Source organism: Pseudochaenichthys georgianus, chromosome 7, assembly GCF_902827115.2.
Source record: "Pseudochaenichthys georgianus chromosome 7, fPseGeo1.2, whole genome shotgun sequence".
In the NCBI taxonomy this organism is placed as follows: domain Eukaryota; kingdom Metazoa; phylum Chordata; class Actinopteri; order Perciformes; family Channichthyidae; genus Pseudochaenichthys; species Pseudochaenichthys georgianus.
The window spans coordinates 39,045,192-39,072,357 of record NC_047509.1 but is presented as its reverse complement, the minus strand read 5'-3'; the positions used below and the strand labels follow the sequence as shown (position 1 = coordinate 39,072,357).

Sequence of the window (27,166 nt, the reverse complement as noted above, 5' to 3'; positions counted from 1 at the left end):
CGGCTGACAGAGGAGCTTCGCCATATGATTATGGCTGCTGTTGCGGTTTCTTTGCAAACCTTGACAGTGAAAAATAATGTGTGTCGTTGCACATTATAGATTCGGCCGTGCATTTGAATTCTCTCGCGAAATTCTAGAATTGAACCTGAACGGTGGTCATTCAATACATCCTATTCACAAGTGGATTGACAGGAGTCAATAGCAGGAGTGGATAGCTGGTCAGCCCATCAATCTTCAGCTGAGTGGGCACTGCAGAATGATCAAACACATTTCCTTCCCCCTAAAGAAGGTGTCTGTCTGATATTTCACACCGTTGATGAAACCGCTTCTCCACCTTTGGCATTTTAAAATGTTCAGTGGTTAAAGTACGGCACAGACAAGGTGATGTGTTTGCTTCTGAGGGGAAGAATCTTGAACATGTGTTTTCTCATTTGAGCTTAGTTGTTAAAACATTGAAACCTAAAACACCAGAGCAAAGATTTGCATGTTTTTGTCCGTTTCGATTACATCTCATCTTAGCTAATACATTTCACATCACGGCTGACCTTTCCTCAGAGCATACCAACATATCAGATGAGTTCTTTGCTGAAAGAACTCACTGAAATGCCATTTAAGAAACCCATGCATGCCAGATATCTACTAGCATTACACAGCCCAACCTCCAACCATAAGGTCAAGGTGCATTGTGGGTAATATAGGTTACAGTTTTTCCATTTCATGAAACAAGACATGTTCAAGGCACACTAATGAATATACTTACATTAATTTATCATTAATAGTGCTATTCATAAAATGATATTACTAGGCAAAGAGGCAAATAGATTTTATTTGTATTGGAAAGTAGGTACGAGTAATCTGCCCTGAGTATATACTGTACAGTAGTGTGTACATAAACACAGTCTGAGGGAATACGTTTTTAGAAACAGAGCCAAATAGAAAATGATACAAATAAAATATAATTTTAAATCATAAAATTATTTTAAAAGAAAATATTATTTAAACAAATTAGAGAGATATATTAACACAGAATATCACCAAAAAAAAGACAAAATACAGTATATTCAGAGCTTTGCGGGGCTCACAGTATTAATATGAACACGAATGGAACACAAGATGTGCATTAATGTAATGTATGGTGTGTATGTGGTGGGTCAAAGTCAGACGGGTTCTCTACCTTGTAGATGAGGCCAGTAGCAGATGGGAAGACACTGTTATTTATGGCAAGATGTTTCCTGACCAGTATTTGCAATAAAACTCAAATCACCCAATCACAATCTAGTGATAGATAGTTTGAACGGCCATATTGTCTCACTCCATTCATTCACTCAGCCTGATGTTTTGTTCTGTTGATTGCAAAACTCACACCTGAAGTTAATGTTTGGAGAAACAAACTGATTTCCTTGCCCGTTGCCAGTCTTTTCCTTTTCTTTAACGAGCTCTGCAGGAAGACGACATCCCCTTTCTTTGTTCTGCCCACAGAGCTCTGATTGTTTCTCCGACTGGAAACCCAAACCCAGCGATTCATCAAATGGTCTTTTGTAGCATTTGCATTTCCTTCAGTTGTAGTTATTCAAGGTTCAAGGAGTCTGAGAAAGCATATAATGTGGTACTTCCTTTTGTTCGATAAGTGTTGCATAGTTGAACTTTGGCAACAACAAAAGCAGAGATGATTGTAATGTTGTGTAACGAATAGAGTTTTCAGGTTGATTTTCCTACTGTTGTGGAATAGTTGCTGCCAGGGGGGTTCAAAGATCTTAAACTGCACAGCATGATTTGGAAGCTCGGTAAAGGGTCGGATTTTGGGTTAAAATATGAAACAATTGCAACGCAGCTTTGATACGGACGCAGCGAGAGTAGCCTTCAGCTGACGGCTGTATCCGGCGCTGTTCCAGGAGCACACTTCAAACACAGCTCCGAAGCACATGTGGATTCTGATCTGAAACATGTTACACATCATGAGATGTTCAGCAGTGTTTACTCTGTTTAAGCTGCAGCGAAGCTATCACTTTTTAGAGAGGAAACTTAGCAGCTCTGTACAGACAGTTGTGGTTGTCCAACCCCGGCGTTCAGAAGGCAGTTTCTCCATGTTAATGAAATGATAGGGCGAAGCTGCACAGAATCGTTCTGGCTCCGCTGTTGGCAGCATGTGGGACTGTTTCCGCTACTCTGGCCAAAGAACATGATATTCAAACAGAGATTGTGGATATTACAATTTTACAAAATCAGCCTTTGCACTGAGTGAACAATGACTAGGAAGCTCTGCATGTAGAATACCATTACCATCTCACATATCGTGAATATATATATTATCTACTGAATAGATTCATAAATCCTTAAATTCTGACATTGCTCTGGGCTCTGTTCAGTCATTCTGAATGTGTTCTGTGCTTTTAATCTCTGCCTTTGAGCTTCTGCAGGAGACCTTGAGGTGCTGGAAATGTAAATCAAGTCCAGTTTCACATTATGATACTCATATTCAGAATGTAACCTAAATACATAGAATTAGTCTATTTATATACGCTGCCTACAATACCGCAGTACTTCCTATTAGCTTCTTGATTTCAAAGATTTGTATATGTCAATTTAGATAACTATGCATGTGCTGTCTATTGTACAGTGCAGTAGCATGTAAACAATTGATCATGTAGGTCATACGGTGTCCGACAGGTGCAAATGCAAAAAGAATATTTCCATTAGGAGAAACGCTGTGCAATTAAAACAAAAAATGCAAATAATTTTTTTTATTTACTTACGAAATGCTGCAAATATAAAACGTTGCAAGAAGCTCAAAACACGACAGTAATGGGGACACTAAACAGTGATGCACAAAGCTGGGACCGGAGCACTTGGTGACGTTCGGGGGAAATAAAGTTGGACAACAAGAACTGTCACTGGAAACGTACTTAAAATGTAAGTTTTATTGGCTAACAATTTCATCACATGATTCCCTCCTATATTATTGCAGATCTATTGTACGCTAGTTAGCTAACCGAGCTAACCTAGTCATTTCAAATATACTGAGAAAAACTGACAAAATAATCACAATTATGAAACAGAATAATAACTCTGCCAACAGTGATAGTTGGCCAACCTTATCATTTTCATGTGTTTTGGCACATTTGTGTTTTCAAATCTGCATCGTTTTTGAAACTGCAGTGCGTTTCTCCTAATGGAAATTATTTGGGCCGTCATATAGCACCTTTCGGCCATCGTACATATCCACTGACTCCATGACACAAATTATATTCTGATTCCAAAAGTGTAACTGACCGATCATCTTGAGATACATTGACATATACGTAGTTTTACTGTGTTTTTAAGGTAGGGGGAGAGAACATAAAATCAATTTCATGAATGATTGACATGCATGCTGTATCTGAAGTAACCCCCCTGTGACTCCAGCTGTCAGCTGCTCTCAGCAAGCACTAATCCCTTCCCTCTATACCTGCATGATCCATCATGTGTGTCATTCTTTAATTGGGGTTGATAGCACCGATGGTCCTCTTAAAAGATGGAGGATGATCCATTGAAAGCAGAGACCTGCCATTTAAACCCAGATGCCTCAGTGAGCTGACACAGAGCACATGGCTGAGGAAGGTGAAGAGGAGGACATGCTTTCAGTTTGCTCACTTCCTTCACTTTGCTGTCAGTGTGTAGCCTCTTTATCAGTGTCACATGTTGCTTCAGCCAGCTGCTCTGAAGCTATCTGAACACAAAGTGCTCACAACCCTGGATTCCAAATGAGATCAGGTGCTGCCTGTTTAGTCGACTGCAGAATCTGATCAGAGGTTAAAGCAGTAGCACTATTAATCATCCCATATTGACAGTTACATGTGGTTTAAAGATCTAGAACATGCACGCGTTATACTGTATGGTTTTAATAACAGATGCAGAATCATTATGCATTATGCAATTACATTTTTTATAACTTTCTCAATTTGCTTTCACAATGTGAACCATGGCCATGACAACAAAGGAATGATGGCTTTGAAATCAGCTTTTGACAATAGAAATATACCTTACAAACACTTGAGACTCGCTGCAGGTCTTATAATGACCACCTGTTCACCTTTCAAACTGAATAACTTCTGCTGCTTTTCAAACAGTTCAATGTCAGCTTTCAAGCTGAAACCTTTCATTAACTGATGTAAACCATCCTTTGGACTTCTTGCTTATTTCTAACAACGCTGAGATATTCAATGTGATAATCCTTGAATTTAAAATCAGAACACCAGCTTTTCAAACCTCTCAGTGCGTGACTGCAGGGCATGATGGGGCAACTCTTACAGAAAGCTCATGAGGAATGCATGTTCCCTGAGATGGACTCAACGCTGGAATTAGCCCAAAAACATGCATTCAATTGGCAAAGCAAATTTGGATTCAAAAAATAAATAAGAAACAAGACATCACATGTGGCCCATTAAATACAGAACACTGACTCCAGCTGAGGATGGGAACACAGAAACAGCAGCATTCACAACAATAACAAAAGAAAAGCAATAAGATGAAGAGCAGAGCCCTGAGCTGCACTCTGCAGGTCTTCTAAGGGGCAGCATTACTAATATTGATGATATTAAGAAAACTTGCAGGGCTAATGTTTGTAGTATCGACTTTATATTCAGCCTTGTTTGATGCAGGCTCATAATGCATAAGATCGATGTCCGACTACACATTGAAGGCTTTCTTCATGGAGCTGAGACCCAGGAGTCTGAGCACTGTGGGGGGGGCTCCTCTCGCCGTCAGCACACACACTATTGATATGTAGCTTATACACACACACCGATTCAAATCTCTGCTTCTACTGGACGTCTGCAAGGCAAACAAACAGCTGTATGAATGTTCCCATCAGAACCCATCAGGACATAGTTTAACAACAATTCCAGGGATCAGATCTTAGTTTGGGTAAAGCAAAAACAAATAGTTTGTCACAGCTGATAAACATGATTTGTTACCACCCAGCCACATTTGAATGATACAAAATGCCCAGCATATGAAATAAGCTTTTTAAAAAACTGTAATGTATACGGTATATATGTGTAATTACTTCCAATCCTATAGAAGTTGCACAATGGCGAAATACCTTTATTTAAAGGCTACAAGAAAAATACAGAGCTCTTCCCCGTGAACACAGTCAAAAACAAACAAGGATCTCACAAAGACAAAACACAACACAGACAGACAGATCGTGACACTACCGAGTACAAAAATACACGGATTATCTCGGTAGCTACGTGGGACCATAAAGCATTGAATGGCAGTTGTGTTTTCCTTTAGCCCTGCCTAAAATCATTAAGCCCCGCCTCCAATATAGTGGTGAAGTACCAGCTCCCTCATCCCAAAGTCAACGATTCCTTGAACGTGTTTGTGGTTTCAGGTCGTTGGTTAGCAAAAGCTGAAGAGATTTTCACAGTTTCTACTACGACATCAAATAAGTCAGTAAATACCACATTGCTGAATGTCTGAAGAATATAATGTGTCATAAAATGGCGATTGTTGACAAGTGACTAAACTACTAAACGTCATGACGACACAAGTCCGCCTTTAGCTTAGCAATGATGTGCAGCCATGCGACCGTGATGTACTACTACTACTGATCAAAGCATGTTGAGTATCATAATTGTGTGTTGGCCACAAAGCTTATGTTCTGCCATTTACCGAAATCCGATGACGGCAACACTCTATACACTGCGTCACAGCCGGTCTTGGCTCAGTCAAATGAATGGAAAGGGAAAGTAACCCCGGAATCTGCTTTCAGCGCATTTCACAACTTTTAGTATTAGAATAGAAAACCTTTCAAGTTTTGTACTGGGTCCTTGATTTAGCTGGTTCACAGACGTGTCTTTTCCAATGCGTGTCGATGGTAAAAAGTATTTGCAGGCCCAAATGACGTCCTGGACCGACATGGAATTCGTAGTACCGATCTTTGGTCACTACAAAAATGTGCTTCAATACAGTGGCCCTGAAGCTGTCATGACGAAGCGGATTGGGGGCAGGGCTTCATGGAAACGCAAGTGCTCATGCTCTATGGGCCCAGATCTCCAGAACATCCAGGTATTTGAATACTTGAGAGTCAGACCATTTTGGCTTCATTCGTCACTGAGAAACTTTCATAGGGTGAGGGTTAGGGCCCCGCCTGCGTCCTGCTGTATCCCCTTCTATTTATACATCCATGGTTGTGACCTATTTAGGTTTGGGATTTATTCACTCCAGTCTAACTTGTGAGTAGACTGGACTCAACATTGCAACATTAGTTTTCATAGACCTTAGTGAATTGACCGAAAAGCAACCCTTTAAAGTAAACAGTGTAACGTCCCAGTGACTCTTTTGCATCAGACTATTTTTAGCATTTGAAAGATTTTTGTCCGATCAGCTTTAGCTTAATCAGCAGTTTTCAAAGTGTGAGGCGCGCCTCCCCTGGGGGGAGCCAGAGAGCTTCAGGGGAGTCGCAGCGTGAGAAAAAAATTACGAGAAACAGTGAAATCTAGCTAGTTAACTTCAGCTAACTTTATGCGAGCTGCAACATAGATCGATTTTTTGTGAAGTTACCTAAAGTGAAAGGTGACAGCGTCTGGCAGAAAACGTCACTTGCACACTTTTGGCTGTCTGTGGAGACCGAGTTCCCCCACCTTGCCAAAAAGGCTGTAAAAGTGCCCATTCCCTTCACCTCCACCCACCTGTGTGAGTGCGGGTTTTCCACATTGACTTTGATCAAAAACAAGTACCGGTCAAGCAGGGGCGGATCTACCGGTTGCACCCCAGTTGGCAGCTTTGTTTTGAAATAAAAGTTGTGGCTCATCTGACATTTATGAGAGAAAATCCCTAATGTCCGAGTGCAAGTGAATGCAGCACAAGACGCGAGCCTTGTAACCCCTGGCGCGTGCGAGGAAATGTGATTGGCGGCGATTTCATTTGAAAGGGACGGCGCATTCGGACCCAAGTACACGGAGGAATGAGGTATTTGCGGTCTACACTGACAGAGAAGAGACTGTCAAGTGTGGCTGTACTCAGCATTGAATCAAAACGCACTAAAGCTTTAGATCTTAATACGTTTGTGAGGCGTTTTGCTGAAGAAGATGGTAATCGCCGCATTCAGCTGTTATAGGCATGCCAACTTGATGCTCTGCTCACGGATGACTCGAAGAGCATATAAAACTGTTAAGATGATGACCTTACGTGTGTAAATATATATTTTTTCTTTGTGGGGGTCTGCCCCGAAAAAACAGTTTTAAGTCCTGAGAAAGTCAAATAAAACTACACTGCCCAGCCAAAAAAAAGTAACCACTTTGATTTAACTACAGTAGGCCAGTAGGTAAGGGCATTCCACTGGATAATAATACCCCTGCATTATAGCAACAACAACAATAATAATAATTGAGAGGGGGGGCCCGGCTGTTTTTATGTTCTCTGAGGGGAGGCTCACCTTCCCACACTTTGAAAACCCCTGAGCTAGATTATTTATTAAACAGTATAACAGTGAAATCTAATCAGTGGTTATTTCTTTGGATGTGGAGTATGAGAGTGGGAATAGATGGGTCCAATTCAGGTCAATTTAGAGAGGATGTAATAACAGTTTACCCTCAGCCATGTCCCTGTTCCAATCATTACAGTAGGAGATTATCAGGAGCTCAGTAAGACTGTAGGGCTCACAGGGCTGCTGAAGAGGAACAAGAGAGTCTGAAACACAGTGTATGAACAACAGATCAGAAAAAGTTATTCTCTATTTCCCCTTAAAGCCAAACAAACTTTATAAAACAACATAGATTCCATCTCAGAAAACCCTAAATGTTTTTAATTAAAAATATTATTTTACCCAGTCGTTATTTTCCTAGTTTTTGTTGGAAAAAAACCTCTGTTTTGAAAATGTCAGAACCTTATTCACAGCAATGTTTTAGGCACAAGTAAATACACAGGGAAAAGTGAAATAACACCTCTTACAGAGCAATGCTCACACTAAGGGCTGCAGCCCAAATCATATTATTCCATTATTTCAGCCATTAGATATGTTCTTTGCACTTAGGATAGCACGTTGGTGTTCCTACGAAGAACCAATGGAGACATGTTCAATCTGCACATAAAAACAATAAAAGGTTGAAGATAGATGTGTGGTTTTACATATCATTGTAACAACAAACCCAGAAAATGTCTTAAAGGGGTTTTATTGTGCATTGCGGGGTTTCCTGTAGAGTGCTCTATAGGTTTTGGTGCCCACATCACCCCCCCGTCTGAAATGCCTCCATTGGACTACTTTGTTTTCTTTCGAACACTTGCTTATATTGGCTAGCCTCTAACACATTGTACATAAGGGGTTAAGGGGCGGGACATCTCGGTTGTCTAATCACTGCAGCATAGGCAGTATGAGAGAAATAAAGTTCTTTTTGAACATTAAAGCATGGAGACATGTCCCAGTCGAGGCTCTAAATGCTGATATGAACCTGAAAATGAGCAGAATAGGAACCCTTTAATGTACTGTAACTGTAAGGGAATACAGTTACCTTTTTGTGTATCATGATTAAGTAATCCAGTTGTACGTTACTCCCGAAGTCTGGAAAGGAGGACACAAATGCTATCTAAGGTGAGATGCCATGATACACAGACGGATGTTTTAGTCATGTACAGTAGTCTTGTCACATCCTACTGAATCTCTGTACTGATGTCCTACTAGGGCATTGCGTTCCAAGAATGCAGGGTTGTTGGTTGTTCCTAGAATCTCTAAAAGTACAATGGGAGCCAGAGCCTTTTCTTATCAAGCTCCACATTTGTGGAATCAGCTTCCAGTTTGTGTTCGGGCGGCAGACACCCTATCCGTTTTTAAGAGTGCGCTTAAAACCTTCCTTTTTGATAAAGCTTATAGTTAGGGCTGATTAGATTCAGCCCCTAGTTTTGCTGATATAGGCTTAGTTTGTCGGGGGACATCTTACTTCCTCCTTCTCTCTGTACCTGTGTACTCTCATGTTCCGATTAACCCAGCTTCCCCAAATGTCTTTCTTTTTGGTGTCTATATACGCTGGGATCCGGAGTCATGGATGATCCTGCGGTCCTGTGTCCTGGATCGCGAGCGCTGGATCTTGAGCCGTGGCTGTGGTCCTGGATGGATATCCTCGTGGATTCATCTTCCTATTATACACACATGCATTTCCAAACATTTGGACTACCTATGTTGCAAATGTATTATCTTTTCAATTTACACACGGCATCTATTGCACGTCTGTCCGTCCTGGGAGAGGGATCCCTCCTCTGTTGCTCTCCCTGAGGTTTCTCCCATTTTTCCCTTTAAACTGGGTTTTCTTTGGAAGTTTTTCCTTGTACGATGTGAGGGTCTAAGGACAGAGGGTGTCGTATTGTCATACTGATATTCTGTACACACTGTGAAGACCACTGAGACAAATGTAACATTTGTGATATTGGGCTATATAAATAAACATTGATTGATTGATTGATGTCCTGTCCCTTTATAGTAAATCTCCCATGAGGGTCTCTGAATGGGAGGATGTCGAAGCACTTATGTTTCATTGGCAGCCTAATGGACTGGAATCGGTCCCTGGAGTTAGTTTCAAGAGAACCCTGGAGCCTCAGAGCCAGAACAAGACGAATGACTGAGAGGAAACGGAGAAAGAGTGATTTGATGGCATGGAGATTTGATCAATGCCACTGTCAGACACACATATGTTTGTTGTGTTTGGGATTTTGGGCTGTTATGTAATTAAGCGCATATAGTAAAGAGTGTTCATGATTCGTAAGGAGCGTTTTTGTAAAACATTAGTGCTGGCTTGTCAGTTTGAGCGAGCCATAATGTGAAAGAGCATGGAGAGTAACATCCCATGAGTCCTTTAAATGTGGGTCATGGCTGCATACCGCCAGCTGAACACAACATTAGAACAGGCAGGAGTGCATCAGGGCTAGAACTCAGACTCTCTCTGCCTTATCAGCGATTTGTCCCGCCTTAAAGGCGGTTTTGGATTCAACGTCTCTCAACTTTGAGCCAGGCTTCATTTGTCTTGATCTTGAGAGTTTTGTGGTTGGTAAGACTTGTATTTGTTTTAGTCGCCTCATCGGTATTTGACTCAGACGTGCCAGAGCTTAACCTGTTAAGCCCTGAGCCTGTTTTTCAGGTCTCAGGCTCGATAATGACATTCCCAGAACAAATTACTATATCTTCACTTCTAAAAGGGGTACATTAATAATCTTTTTTCTCAAAGCAAGGTTACATCTGTGAGTTGGGTGTAGAAAAGTCAAAATCAATATTGATTTTTTTAAATTTTAAAGTAAATACAAATCTAAACATTACCATTGGTGAATAGAGTGATGCGCAGCCAGAATGTCCAAAACCGGAAGCTGGGTTGTAGCTCTCACACACTCTATATGATATCTCCGTTTTTGACAAAAATGTTATGATGGACTATCAGTAATCATTTCAAACTGACACAGACATATTGGATTAACCTTCAGCAGCGTTTATATGCGTTGTAATGCCATTGAACACAACTTTTGATCAGAAAACAGCAAAGGCAAGACGTATTTGCCGTTTTGGCTCCGTAAAGCTACGTTGTGTGTTGTCTGCTTTTGCCCTTCCTGCCCTGAGTTCTGGTCGCACAGTAATGATATGTATACCTCTAGAATCTGTGGAATCTCAGCTTTCATTCAATATCTTGTTTGTGCAGATCCGATAAGTAATACAATATTTCTACCGTGAGTTCTGTGCTAAGTGCGTTAGCATTTTCTCGCTTAGTGCTAATTCAGAGGCTTGGTATTACCCTTGTGTTTTGTTTAGCTAAAGATGGTTCATATCGTCAGTTAGCTGAGTTTCTTCCCGTTAAGTGGGTATGACACATTAATGGAGACATGTCATGCTTTTCCGGTTATTACCCGTCCCCTTGTGTGTTATGAAGGTTTTTATGCATGTAAATGGTCTGCAGAGTCACAAACCCTCAAAGTACACCCTGTAGCGAGTAAAACTCTAACGGCCCCTACACACGGCGGCGTGCGTTGCCGCTTGGCGGTGGGCGTGTCTTGAGCTTGGGGAGTCAACGCGAGCAGCCCGACCAACAACCAACCACATGAATGTCCCGCCCCGGACATACAAAGCAAAGCATTCATGCTACATCCATGCTGGCTAAATAGACTGTCTATGCTTGCTCGCTGTCCATTCAAACGAAGCACACTGGATATAAACTCCCCAAACAGGCGAAAACCTACCAGTTTCCCCCACTGTCTCTGCCACCTCCCCCCATGCCTGGCTCCTCCGGTTTGTATCCCTGTATGTTCCCTACCGCCACGATCATTTTCTCCTCCTGTTGTTGACATATGGGAAATAACTGCGGTCTGGCTCTCCCAACATACACGCGGTTTGATTGGCTACTGCTTGTACTGTCAGATTTACATACGAGGGATTTGATTGGCTGACGCCTCCGTCGAGGCGGCAAAAGTAGAACATTGCTCTACTTTTGCAGCGAGCACCTCGAGAGAAGCTACGCTTTGCTCCCACAATGCAGTTCGGCGAATCGTGACGTCACCCCATTCAAAGTGAATGGGCAGAAGCGTTGAAGCGGCAACGCACGCCACCGTGTGTAGGGGCCGTAACACAGAAAATACCTCCCCAAAACACCTCGTTGGAGATACGCCATTGTCCATTTGATTCTTCCGGGTACGGCATGATGTCAACCCGTAGCCTACCCGGAACGAAATCGACCAATCTGTGGAGCTGTTACGTTACGTCCGCGGAGCCGTTACGTTAAGCCCCCGCTGATTGGTCCAAATTGACCAATCCACGGACTTTCTCACACACACACACACACACACACACACACACACACACACACACACACACACACACACACACACACACACACACACACACACACACACACACACACACACACACACACACACACACACACACACACACACACACACACACACACACACACACACAGTGCAGCTAGCTCTGCTGATCTCTCCTCCCTGGCTGCAGGCTGATAACAGACAGTTGGGATTGCGGCGAAATTCTCTCTGCAGACCCATTCTCACAGCGTTTATCAACCTTTTTCTTACTCAATATCAAGCCACACTTATTGTTTTTACTTTGGCTGTGACTTTGTGTGTGCTCAGGGTGAGTTTGGCTGTGTTTCGCTGTGTATCGCTAAACAAGGAAACAACACCTCCACGGAGATCAGCGCGATTCACAACGTCCCGACCAATCAGAGCACACTGTGCTCACAGGGAGGGTGGGGACTGGAGCTATTGGAGCTAAAACGAGCCGTTAAAGGCAGAGAGTGAAATTCAGTGAATACACGTAGTTTACAGAGATGCTGTATGACAAACCAATGTGAGTTTGGAAAATTGCACAATATAAATCTATTCTAGTAGACCTCAACAATGGAATTATGATCAGTGGAAATGGCCATGACTCCGCCTCCGAGGATTGTGATTGGAGCTTGTCGGGCCCGACGCGCTCCAGCCGCAGCGCACATCCGGCGCACACCTTCTGGAGATGACTTCAAAGCCGGTGGCTGACGATCAATCTGGAGGCTCTGACATATGAACAGACGCCTCTCGCTACTTGGTCCTTAGAGAATTCTGTTAACTGTGGTTAAACTCGTGTGCCCATATTTAGTTTGATATTGTGTATTAGTAGTGTCTAGAGTAGCTTAGTTAGAGTGTAGAGTAGCTTAGGATTTTGTGACTGTTGCCTTTAGTTTAGCTGTGTTTTTGTACAGGCTCCTTTTGTTGTTAGTTGTACCACTTTTAAAGTGAGGTTTTGTTTCATTTTCTTAGTTAGTGTATTAGTATTTATTTCCCTGTATGCAACTGGACTCCTTTTTTAGAGTTCTCCTTTTGTTTGGTTATTTATCAACCTGTGCCCTTTTTGCCTTTTGGTTTGTTCCAGGCTGCATGTCTGCCATTTTGTTACTCTGCTATTTAAAATAAACTCTTTATAATTATACCAATTCCAACTGGTGTGTTTTGTTTTCCTCTACCCCTAGAGGGGGACGTAACAGGTTGTTACATTGTAAGCAGCCCTGAGACACAGAGCCGGCGGGGCTGCCGGGTTTAACAGGTTAAATGGTGATTTGATGCAGGTTGGTACTGGGTTGTTTGACTCTCATCCTATGTTTTCTCTTAACTACGTTTTTCGACATGAAGATCATGGTCACACGCAGCTTTTCGCTCCAGCTTGTGCTTTTTTTTGTGAATGCTAAGGCTCAGACAGTCTATGTTTTAAAGGGGCCATAATCTGCAAATTTTCAGGTAAAAAAATATATTTTATGCCACTATTCTGACATGTCTCCATGCTATAATGATCAAAAAGCCCTTTATGTTTCTCATACTGCCTGTGCGACAGCACCTCTTTTCACCCTCTGTCTGAAACCAGAGCCCAGTCTGCTCTGATTGGCTAGGTGGCCGGCTCTGTTGTGATTGGTCAACTACGTAGACATGTCCTGCCCCTTAGCCCATCATACACAACGTGTTGGAGAGGTAGCTAATACAAGTGCAATTGTTACATAGTGATGTCACTATCAGGAAATGTCATTTGTTGGAGAGAAACTCCCTCTGGAGGGACACAGGGATTGTATCCTTTGCAGACCATTTACTTGCACTAAAACCTATAGAACACACTAGAACTAAATCAGGAATAATATATGTATGTTTTAGTCTTCACTATTGGCTCAATGACATGCCCATGTTAAGCTCATCAGAAGTCCACATCTCACCATCACCATCATGTCTAGACTGAACAAACCCTTTCCTATTTTATTTATAGCTTCCAACCCCTCGATTGAATTATATAATGCTTTGGGTCTGAACAACAAACACTAAATCGTATTTGTTATCCTTTTGATCAAATGTCAATTAAAATATTTGTTTACTCCGAATGAAGTCGGTACTGATTGAACTCTTCTTCCATCTCATCCCTTTTTTCCACTTCAATTCTATCCTGTCACCTTGAATTCTATGTTATCTCCACTTTGTAGCAGTGGATAAAGGACGTGACAGAAAATGAAATTCAACACAAAATAACCCCACATGAAATGGAAAAGTTGTAGCCCCTCATACAGGGGAAATATTGCCAAAGTATGCAAAATACTATTTGGGTTATTGCAACCGGCTCACAAGTACAGGTACTCGCCCCTGCACCGTCTGTGAGTATTTGTTTTTGTTGTTAACTATTTAGAGCTACTGTATGACTGTATCAATTATGCTATTGTGCAACTGTTATCCTTATAATTACATTTGTGAAAAGAATAGAATAACTGTTTAGCGAGAAGACTGTACACTGTTGGTGTTATAATCTAATTTGATTGGTTGACATCATAGATTCAACTTTTTATTTTGGAAGCAAAGACATTTCTCTGCTCTGTGATAAATGAGTCTGTGTGTAGAACAAAGCCGTGTGTGGTATGCATTTTATTACACTCCAACTGGGTTATATTTGGAGCGCCGGTCATTAACCTAGTGCAGGGGTCTGCAACCTTTTTGACCAAAAGAGCCATTTTGCTCCTTTTTCCAAAACTTATTTTTGTCTGGAGCCGCAAAACATATTTCATAGTTTTTTATTGTTATATCAGACAAAAACTACAGTTTTTTTGCATTTATTAGGCTATTTATTACATGATATAAAACTGTTAACCTCTAATAAGAAACAAAGAACTCTTATAAGGAGAATTAAAAATACACAGGCCTACTTTAAAATAAATTAAACACAGCACTTGGGGAGTCCTCTGCACATTTGAAGGAAAAAAAAATATTATTAAAATGGGCCCACTTTGAAATAAATAAAACATATAGCTGCACCCTAAAAAGAGTTAAAGGTAGGAATGGAGAAACCAGCTCGAGTGCGCTAGAATTTGAAAGTACACAACCTGAAAAAATATGCCTCTTCCTTCAGACTTCCTCACAGAGTCCCTCCTCCAACACACACGAACGCGCACATGACCAATGAGGGCACGAGATAAGTTTGTGCCCCGATGGAAGGCTGACAGGCAGGTAGGCCATCCAGTTACTTTAGCCGGCTCAGATGATTGGTCGTGCTTTTTACAGCGCCACGGCTTCCACAGATTAATTTTTGTATGTATTTATTGTCAAAGCATTTAATATATTCATTGCTATCGGGACGTTAAGAGCATTCCATGGAATATAACAAAAAGTGTTTTCTGAAATAAATTACACACCCCATTGAATTATGACTGAAGATCGTCAGCTGTCTTCCTCTCCCGTGTTGTTCCTCGATACGTAAAGGCTGTAGCACCTTTGACAACTTCTCTCTACATATCAAACATACCGGTAAGCCAGCATCGTTTGCTGTGAAAGCATATAACTCTGTCCACACATAATTAAATCCTGTGTTCCTCCGGTACTTTTCTTTGATGTATCCATAGTTCGCTCATCGAGCCGGGGGTCAGGTTATTCGCCTCCAAGAAAAGGCGCTCGCGCGGGACCGGAGCAGGATGTGACGCATATTTTAGTTGACCTAATTAAAACCGTTTTGTTTTTTATTTATGTGTCACAGTATCACCTCAATATACAAGATACGAAACATTTTTTCAACCATGCAACAAAATATAAATAGTCCTACAAATACTTTTATTTTATTTCCTTCTTATTTTTGTCTAAGATCAAGGGAGCCAGAGCAGAGGGCTTAAAGGGCCGCATGCGGCCCGTGGGCCGCGGGTTGCCGACCCCTGACCTAGTGGCATCAAAGGGTGTGTATTTGCAGATGTTCACAGCGTAGACCCAGTCAGCCATGGTGAAATGGCCTTAGTGTGTAGTTGCATTGGGTTTCCCTCCAAACATGGATCAATTCAACACAGACTGATTCTTCACCAGTAACATTGTTGGACGATAGCACTATTTAGTGCTATTCTCTAGAACAAAGGCATACATAATACAATCTGATGAAGTTAATACAAATGTGGTTTGTTTACCGTACACCGCAGGGTTTTTATATTAAAGCCAGGATAATTATCTTGTAGAGCAGAGGGACTCATTATTTCTTCTCCAGGATTAAAGCAAAACACACATAAATCCCAAAATGCTCTGGAGAGGAGGGAAATGAATGTCTGGACTGCCACCTTTAATCTGTGACTGGTGTACAGAGACGCATGGTAAGTCTTTAGATCAAAGATAAAGCACAGCATAACATCAGGGAATGGAGCTAGAGATGCACTGATTTACCAATATCCACCTCTTTCTTCTGGGGAAATAAAACATGTTAAAGTGGAATAATCTGCAGTTTATTTTCAGTTGGATTACATTTGTCCAATTACTTGGGATTCCTTTATTGTGAGAGTGTTTGAATGAGAGAATGTCCTGTGACGATGTGGGGTTATGGAGACATTTCAATTGGAAAGAAAAACACCGATGTGTGTGTATGCTGTCAATCATAGACTTTAAGAAGAAAGACGTCTGAATCTCAGACGTCTGAACAAATAATAAATGTCCAAGAAAATTATAATTGGTGCATTTCTGTCTTTTGTATCGATTCCTTACAATAAACACATTAATACAAAATAAAATATGTAAACAGGAGCAATAGTTTTTAGTTAAAAGGAACAGCTAGATATTAGTGCTGGGGGGAAACGATTATTTTGAAAACGATTAATCGGGCGATTATTTGATCGATTAGTCGACTAATCTAACGATTATTTTTCTGTTGTTCAATTCATAAAAAACGTAATGTAAAAAAAACGTAATGTAAAAAAAGGTTTTTCACGATACTGTGTCTCAGGGGATCTTAATATTTAAGAACCTATTAATGTGTTATACCAGATTAACGGAAATCATCTCAGCTAACTGACGATACAAACCATGTTTACCAAAACAAAACACAAGTCTCATAAGAAGCATCTAAATGATCCATGAGCGAAAAATGCTAACGGACATTGGCACAGAACTCAAGATAAAAGTATCCTTATTACTTATCGTAGCTGCACATACAAGATATCCGATTAAAGCTGAGACTCCACAGATTATGTAGGTATATAGTATCATCACTGAGTGATCCGGACTCGCGACAGGGGAAGCAAATACCGTCATCACAACACGTACCTTTACAGAGCTTCTGGGGAGATTGTCTCACCACCGTAGCTGTCAATCTGATCAAAAGACGTGTTCAATGGCATTAAAATGAGAAAAACGCGGCTGAATCGGTTAATCCATAGGTTTTTAACGTCTATGTATAAAAAAATTATTGAATTTATAATCCATAATTCCATTTTAATGTAAAAATCGGAGAGCAAATGCTAGCTGCTAATGGTAGCCACCACAGCGAGAACTGCTTGTTGCTGTGGGTGACCCAGGTGTGTGTAGCGACGCGTCAACGCGGAAATATGTCGTCGACGATATTTTGAAGTCGATGCGTCGACATTGTCGACGCGTCGCTACAGCACTACTAGATATACGTATTCTATATTGGTCTCTAAAGATGACTTTGATGTGTTCGTGCAGTTTAGGATAAATATAATATGCCCTGCCATTTCTGATGCAATAACAATGGACTTCTGTAAAGTCTGTTCACTTGGCAGTTTCTGTTTACTCATGCAGAGTTGGGTGTAACGCGTTACAAAGTAACGTGTTACTGTAATAATATTACTTTTGTCGGTAACGGAGTAGTGTAACGCGCTACTTTTATAATTCAGTAATCACACTACAGTTACTAACATTGCCCGACACGCGTTACTTCGTTACTTTCTAAAATCAGTCATAATCATCATCACACTGACGGCCCGTCCACACAGCGGCGTGCGTTGACGCTTGCCGGCGGGCGTGTCTGACACTCGACCAACAACCAATCACATGAATCTCCCACCCCTGACACACAAGCAGCGGTTTGATTGGCTAGAGCTTGTACTGGCATATGATTCGATTGGCTGACGCTTCTGCCGAGGCGTCAAAAGTTGAACATTGGTCAACTTTTGAATCGAGCAACGCCAGCAACGCTCCGCGTCGCTTCCCAAAATGCAGTTCGGCTAAAAGTGACGTCACCCCATTCAAAGAAAATGGGCAGAAGCGTTGGAAGCTTCAACGCACGCCGCTGTGTGGACGGGCCGTGACAGACAAGAGGGGTTTCCGCCGCAGGTTTATATGTACGTAATCTGCGTGCGCGTCCACATCTCCACGTGCAGTGCTGTATAAACATGGCTGAGTCAGCGATAACTTTCGAGGGGTGGAGGCATGGGCGTTATATGAGGGTGGGACAAGGTTATGGATGTAGGCAAGAGTATCTTCAGTAACCTTGGAAAACATACATTTAAAACATCCTTCCTTCATGATTGCAGTAGCAGAAACCTTCAGGTACAATGAGTGACAAGAAGCTACACTTTCTTAGGATCCCAATGGAGGTGTGGGATAGGGCTGCACGATTTTGGGAAAAAATGTAATTGCGATTTTTCTGACAAATATTGCGATTCGAATTGCGATATTTATTTTTAAGCGACCCAATGGAAGTTTATTGTAAAATGCGGCCATAACTCCGGCTAGGAAGGTCGTATCAACATACTCCTGTCTCTAGCACCGCCGCAGCCCAGCATCGAGATGATGCGATTATCAAATCGCAAAGCCTGCGATTTTTTAAAACTTTTTGTTTTCTTCTTGTGTGTCAGTCATCCACACCAATCAGAAGTGCTGTGCTCCACATGTACCAGCCATTGTTAATCAATCAGAAGTGGCCCATGATAGAAGGTGATAGACAGATTGATCCAATCGCCTGCCTAGTGCTTTTGAAAGTGCCTGCCCTTTCCAAATGGCTTCCAATGGAGCTTTCCTAGATGGTTTGGTGAAACAAACCAGTTAGTAATGCTCGATCACATGTTCTACATCTAAAAGGGTGAATCTTTAACTGAAGCTTGACTTTAAAGCAACCCAACGGAAGTTTCATGTAAGTTTAGTTCTTTCACTCGTAGCTCGGGCTGCGGCGGTGCTAGAGACAGGAGTATGTTGATACGACCTTCCTAGCCGGAGTTATGGCCGCATTTTACAATAAACTTCCATTGGGTCGCTTAAAAATAAATATCGCAATTCGAATCGCAATATTTGTCAGAAAAATCGCAATTACATTTTTTCCCAAAATCGTGCAGCCCTATCCCACACCTCCATTGGGATCCTAAGAAAGTGTAGCTTCTTGTCACTCATTGTACCTGAAGGTTTCTGCTACTGCAATCATGAAGGAAGGATGTTTTAAATGTATGTTTTCCAAGGTTACTGAAGATACTCTTGCCTACATCCATAACCTTTAAATTGACACAAATGACATGTTCTATAGAAAAAAATCATCTCTTCATATTTAGCTAACTGGAATAAATGGTAAATGGCAGGAAAGCGCTTTTCAATTTGCCTCTAACTCAGCCAGCGTGCTACCATGCATGATGCTTGTCTGATCCATTCGGACCGGCCAAGTGTCCAAAACACTTTGACACCTGTCTCATGAACCACCAACCTGTCAGTGGACAAACTACTGAGCCACGCTCCATCAGTGTACACTTATGTTTAACCTTGTGGATGATGATATAGTTCACATAGTGATGACGCAAGTCTTCATTTTCGTCTCTAAAAACTGATTATTTTAGGATCCCTTGCATTATTTTATTTCTGGGATTTGAGTGCCACTATGCGTTAACCTCAGTGTAATATATTCAAAGTAAACTTATTTCGAAAAAATATTCAAATAAAGATTCAAAAGAATCAAAAGCACCGCTGTAATTCAGAGTGTGCCATGTCCCGTGCCCCCCCCCTGAGCTGACAGATCCAGGCCCGGTGGAAACGGGACGCTCCCTGAACACAGCGACCGGAGCTAACTGAGATACGTGTAAGGTAACCATGGCAACCAGGGAGGGGAGAGCATGGCACTTCCAGGGCAGGAGTTCACTCGATGAGATTGGAAGTGAAAAGAGGTGTCAGCCGAGCTGGAGCTCAGTGTGCATCGCCTGGCGCTAAACCACTTCCTGCTCTAAGCAAACAACAACACATACCTTTGATCCAATATCTTTTCCTGACCACTATTCCTTAACCTCAGTGAAACACTTCATGGGGTTATGGTTGTTTTCCTCACCAAGTTTGGTGTGAAACTTAATAGTTGCTCGCACTCACGCTCCTGTCCACACATTGATTCACAGGAATCCTGATTAAATATGGTTGTATAAACATATTTCAAATAAATACAACTTCATGCAATATACGCATGCAAAAGCTGTTAGGCCTACACACCCATCACCATTCAAACAACAGTTCAACTCCTGTTAGCCTTATCCTGGCTATCACTGAGGTACTTCCAGATCATTTCACTCTGTTAGGAACCTTCCTAAGCTAAATTGACAAATCAACCGCAACCCAGATCATTTAATTGACCATTCAATTAGGTTGAGCGTTGCCCTTTTACGAAGCCGTTTGCATCTTGATGGACTGTCTAGACTGGTGGCCAGTTTACGACCCACACTCAGCGACACACGCCCAAACCCCATTACCTGCTGATTTAATACTACGCCCTTTCCACAGACCTGAGGCTGCTGATGCTCGCTGCTGTTCTGATTGCTGTTCATCCTACCTTGACAAAATGGGTTTCTGACTACAGGAAATGCAATGAACAAAAACTCCACGATTCCAAACATATGTCACATTTTATATTAAGGTACACAAATTAACCATCAACTAGTTGTTCATTAACATGCATATTAGCAGTATATTGGCTCTTTATTAGTCATTATAAAACACTTATTAATGCCTTATTCTACATGACCATATTCTACAAGTAATAAGCCATTAGTTGAGAGTTTTTCCTCAATAACCCTCTAATTAGTGCTGATTTATTGCAAGTAAGGAAGTTGTTGTACGTGAGTTGTGGTCTTAATTTGCTCTGCTCTATATGGGCTGGGCCTACTAAGGCAGTAGTACCACCAGAATAGTAATTCTCCTAGTAATTATTTTGAGCAAAACACTTGACGTGTTTTTTATAGATATAGCCCTATAATATATTGTTCAAATATAGCATAATAGGTAAGCTTTAAATCTAGCACCACCAAGACTTTGAAGTATCCCGAAACTATTGGATTAAAATTAAATATTTCAAAATTAAAGCCTTTTTCAGCCTAATTGAAAAAATCGTTAGTTTATTTGTTATAGTTGTGGTTTAACATCTTGTTTTTTAGTAGGTAAATAATCTTCTTTGTTTAGACTGTTGGTCATCTTACTCTTTCTATTAATTTGTGATGTATTGATGGCGTGCAGAAGCTCTTAATAACTATGTGGAGGTCACTTATGTGCAGAAACCTTCCGTTAGCTGGCAGTGCATCAGCTCTGAATGTCCTGGATACTGCGCACAGACAGACTTCCCAATTAAGTCTTCCCTTTTCGCCCGGGGAGAGTACGACTTCTCTGAGAAGCAGATCTCGCTTGAATTCATTGTGGACTTTAGTGAGGCGTTTACTCGGGGTGGGGGAGGATGAGGAGGGGATGGGATGGGGAGAGCTGGGTGTGATGTTGGTGGAGAAAGCTGTCTGCTCGCTAATAAAACTCCAACGGACCGCCCTGCCAAGACCCGGGCAATTAAAGCTGTGACACAGAGTGTAGACCGAGCCCACCATGAATCCAGGCTCGTCAATTTGCAGTGATGTTTGGATCATTGCACACACCGCGGGTCACGTATCACAAGTTGGCAATTAAGGAGTGGGGAGAGAAAAAGCTCTGCGAAAACATAACACGCTTGGCAAGGGATTTCAGTTTGTTATCCAGATCTAATAAGGTCATTACAGTGTATTTTTAACAAAATCATCCACCCTGGTACATCTTTTTTAATCCATTGGGATGTAAAGAAAGATAGTTAATCTTTCATTCTAGTCCTTGTTTCACATTTATTAAAAAACAGATCTTGGCTCCATTATGTAAATATGTGTTGTATAGTATGTAAAGTTATGGAATGTAATGCAATATGTAAATCTAATAATCACCTAAAACAGCAGGAAGAAAGGAATGTAGACTGATGAGTTTATGGTAACTCCTCTGCCAATAGGATGTGTTTTAAGCTGTGTTTTTCAGAAGGATAACAAAGAGACTGTATATTGTGGACAAAGGAAGAACCGGTCCAGTTCAGTGATGATGTTGATGTGAAGCGTCTGTCGGTTTTTATCCTGCATTCAAAATGGGTTCAGACATTTTCCGACCTACAATTAGTTTTCTTTGTTCCAATTCAGGGACCTTTTTATTGCATTTAGCTTGGTTGTGTTTATACAGTAACATTGTAGAGAGGTCCAAAAGTTCTAAACTAATACCAAGCTGTTCTCTTATCAGGAATTTGAAAAATATTTGCTAAAGAAAAAACAACACTTCCTTCTCTTTTGTGTATCTACTTCCTAATGGAGCATTAGCAGAGTGCACTGGTAACAGTTATAATTGTGTTTTTGTGGTGAACGTTACAGTGTTCATCTAATGGACAAACTATCCAGCACCAAACGCTGTCACTGGAGACTTACCTAAAATGTAGGTTTGATTGGCTTATTTAATTACACATGATTCCTTCCCATAATACTGCAGATCTACTGTAAGCTAGCTAGCCAACATAGCTAATCTAATCATTTTTAAATTATACTTAGCGAACACATTTAATTATGAAACATGTGTGTTTAGTTTTTTATCTGCATCATTTTTGAAAGTGTTGTGGGTTTCTCCTAATTGAAGTGTTTTCGGTAGTTGTAGCCAGGGGCGTCGCCTGGACCTGGAAACATGCGGGGCTTAGCCCACAGTGGCGCGCTACAGTCAAATGTTCTACTGCAAGACTCCCCACACGCACATACACAATTGCGCCATCTGGTGTCACAAACGTGTGCCTGCATTAGCTTTGTTACGGCAATGGATTGTGGGAGATTCTCATAGCACGTCAGGATCTGTTGAGGGTAAGGTGCCTGTATTATCTCGGTGGACAAAATGTATGTTTTTATTTTATAAGGACAATAACGTACTGTTTTGTTTGTTTAGTTTAATGTTAATTGTTTAATGCTCACAGTCACAGCAACATGTTTTTTGTGTGATTGGCTATTTGTTTTATATGATTTATCAACGTGATCATCAATAGCTAATCTGAGCACCAGAACCCAGCTCACGTGTCCTTTTATGCTGTCCATTGAAATGCAGGTATGTGAGTTTTGTACACCAGTTTATTTATGTGTAATGTTTCACATTGCTCCACATGATGCCTCGACTACAAAGTCTTCCATGTTTCTACGCTTCTTCCTCTGCGTCACAGTTTCGGGAATATCAAGATCATTGCACAGACCTTGGTCTTGTCATAGACCTCATATGCTTTCTCGTTACTTTGGTAACTTTTCAGTGTGTTCTCAACTGCTGTTTTGTAATCCACTGCCTGCACCAAGTCAATTGTTTCTTTCTGCAGGTATTTGTGCAGGTCCTGAGTGTTGAGAGCAGTGTCTGGAAGCCCTGGGTGGTTGAGAGCAGTGTCTGGAACATGACAGCATGTAGATGGTACTGCATTTTCAAAGCTTGCTTTCCAGTCCCTTTGCTAGAGGGGCTGAAAGGCTCCCTAAAGTCTTGATCAAAGCAGGGAGGTCTTTTTTAAATACTGAAGTTAAAAGCATCAATCTTGTGCACTTTGAGAGCAACATCAAGAGATATGATACATCTCTCAACACCCAGATGTCAAAAAGAAATCAAAGAATCAGAATCAGAAACGGGTTTATTATTTAAAAACACTTCATTTTCCAATTAAATCATAAACTATGTCAAATTATTAGAAGTTGTTAGTAATCAGATTACACAGAAAAAAGGGATGGAAGGAGTAAGTCAACATTTCCCAGAGAGCTTTCTTTGAAATCACCAGGTAACGCTAAAAAACACAACATTTAGATTGGATGACAAAGTGTTTATTTAATATATCTGGCTAGCTATAGCTACTTGCTAACGGTTTAGCTTACCCGCGCGATTCAAAGTAACGTCAACGTAGCTATAATTTATGCTTTGCTTACATGTTGACATAACTTGTAAGTTTACTGACAGGTACATACCTTGTTCACCTGGCACAGGTGGTGGCTCTGGGGTTGTTGTGTGAGCCACCACTTGAGAATTGCCGTCTTTTTTATTCAAGAAATGTCTAATGTCCATCTTCAGAATCTCCGCGTCCGGGGCTGACAGTTTAAAGTTTAAACATTGTCATGGAGGAGAGGTACGTACCTGTCAGCCAATAAAACACGTTTATTTCCATGCAACTCTCTGATTGGTCTGGTGGCGTCGTCTTGCCTCTGTGTTGCATTCACTGAACATGGGAAATTACAATTCTGCCGTCCGTCCTATAGGTAAAGTAGGTTAATGTATTATATTATTGAGGGAGAATTTGTCCGGGGCTAAAGAAAAAACCTACCCCAGGCGACGCCCCTGGTAACGGTTGTATCCCATTTGCACGGCCACCGTACGAACCGGCATCTGGACTGTGACTAGAGAAAAATGCCCCAATGCATCTAAATACAACAGTTCTCTGTCGGAAACAGAACCACACACACAATAATTGTTCTTCATAAGTAGGTACACTTATTAAGACGATATGTATTAGCTTTACTGTTTTAGGTGGAAGCTTGGTCAATTGCATTCTGACTGAGTACAAACCCCTCCAGAGCTTGTATGGAAGGTGAACTCAGGTGAACTCAGGCCACTGTTGTTGCCCGGCAGCCGAGATTGTCAGCTGTGTTCACATGTGCCCAAACAAACCAACCTAAATGCTCCAGGTTCTAAAACTGGGTTAACGGTGTGAAGATCAGTCTTTAAAAGTGACACGACTGGATGATTGTGATATAAATCGGGGGAATGATGCACCTCACACTGTCCCATCTGATGTATCACACAGGAAGATATCAGCGTGAATCATGACAGTATACATGATACTGCATGTCGAGGGGAAATTAGCCATCGCTGATTCCCTCCCTTCCTGTGTCTGCTTCACTGCCCCCTTGGGCGTCACTGATTTTCTTTCTGTATCCCACATACTGTTCTCCTGACACATTGAGCACAACATAGCCTCCCACCGCGATGCGACTTCAGTAATGACAGCAGTCTGACGGGAGTTAAGAGATGTTCTATTCTCTGTGTGATTGCTCAGCTTTTATTTATCATTATTGGTAACAGCAGGGTGTCCCAGAAGAGAACCAATATGTCACAGTGATACATTGCTACTGACAGTAATGACAATAGATCTTAAAGTGAGACAGTGTCACTTGGAAAGAAAATATTCTCCTACATTTATTCACAAATAAAAACATGCACTCACTCTAAATAGAGCTACACAGTTTCCCGACGAGACATTTTGACTGTGTGACTGCGTGTCCCGATGATTATATTGCCAGTTCTAAGTAGCTATTGATAGCAGTGGTTGGCTTGTTGCTTTCTGGGGGTTTTATTTTGAAAAAGAAAGCTCAACCTAAGCCTCCTCCTGATTGAGTTAATTTCTGAGGCTCAAATTTGGAAAAAACAAGCCTCATCCTTAGCTTCCTGTTAGGATGTAACTCTGTGGCGTTTGAGTTAGAGGGGGAGCGAGACAAAATGAGAGTCTGATTGGAGGTTATTTTCCCGAAAAAGAGGGTGTGATACTGAAAGTCTGAAAACAACGTGTGTTTGGTATTCGTTTGTTTATCTGTGTGTCTGCACTTCTTCTCCAGAGAGTTATTGATCTTAAAGGATGAGATGATTGTTGCTTTTTCTGACACACATCGACTTCATTCAAGATTGTCACATGATTGGATGTCATTTGTCTGTGCCCTGATCTTCCTTTGAACAGTGTACCGTATGGTGTCCTTTTGTTCATGTCTTCCTTTTGCAGTCAGTGTAAGTGCAGAGCTTAGAATGATGAAATACAGTACTCACATTGACCAAAACTTAAAGTAGACCTATTGTACTGTATTGGAAAAATATATTGTAGGGCCATACCTACAAAACATGTCTGTGAACAGATCACCCATTGTAGCCATGCCACTGTTCATACCCGTCTTTTGCAGCCCTGTTAGAGAAACGCGGATTTTGGGTCCTTAGCTTGAACAAAAAAAAAAAGAAGAGGAGGCGGAGCTAATGCCTGATCTAAATTCTACCGGAGATAAAGTTAAATTCTGCTGTGATAAAACGCCATCCTGTTCTAAACCACATCAAGGATTATTTCTGAAACAGTATGGAGCTCAAATGCTTTTTCTCTTGCGAGTTTATCACAAGGTGAGTTCCTTTTTTTATTTCCTGCTTTTTAAACGCACGTGCTCTCCAGTACAGGTTAGCTCTGAGTGTTAGCGAGGCTTGCTAATGTAAACAAAGACGAGATTACGTCCAAAACACGTTCAAAACGCGTCAGGCATTGTTTCTGATAGCACATTTCTGTGGGTCCGCTCGTTGTACACCCGTTTTTAAAAGATTTGGGTACGGAGGAAAAGAGAGAGGGTTTTATTTTCTGACGCTGCGTGAGTCCCCCGACGCACCAGGGACACATATTTATGTATAAAAGACATCACAAAGTGCATTTTGCATGATAGGTCCCCTTTAACGTAACAGAAACAGGAAAGGAACTAAATTACACGTGAAAAATATGTGATACTGTAAGTGTGAATCTCTTTTTACTTTCTTCGGTTCATTTGTTCTGTTTTTAATTCAGCAGGTGAACCTATGTTCATAAAATAGTGTGTGTGAGCTTAACTGTGTGTATTAAAAAACAGAGCATTTTCTGTCAGCTCAGATTTTATTTCTGCTTTTTTAAACTGTAGTTTGTGCTCATGTGTTTCAGTGTTGGTGTATAGACTACTGTCTGAATATGTTTCATGAAAGGCAGCTTTTCCTATCAATACAATCATTGATGATCCTAAATATTTAGTTTCCTCTTAGTTCACATTGTTCTCTTGTCTTACACAAGAGCCTTCAGTAAAAAAACATATTGATGTTACTTTTCTCTTGTGTTTTTCTGCATTGCATTTGATATTGAAGTAATCCAAAAGTAATGTACTTATTGTAAGTCGCTTTGGATAAAAGCGTCAGCTAAATGCAATGTAATGTAATGTAATGGAAAGTAATCAAATACACAACTTGCAATTGTAACGGAATACGTTTGTTTTAAATAACCCCCTCTGAGAGGCACATATACAGTTTAAAGCAGGGATGTCAAACTCAATTTCATCGCGGGCCACATTCGCATAAAGGTTGCACACGAAGG

General features: G+C 41.2%; 1 protein-coding gene across 1 annotated transcript in view; it reads right to left on the bottom strand.

Annotated features, from left to right (window-relative positions):
• plch2a (phospholipase C, eta 2a) overlaps positions 1-27,166 on the bottom strand; it is a 334,996-nt gene that overhangs the window by 224,005 nt on the left and 83,825 nt on the right. The window lies entirely within an intron of this gene.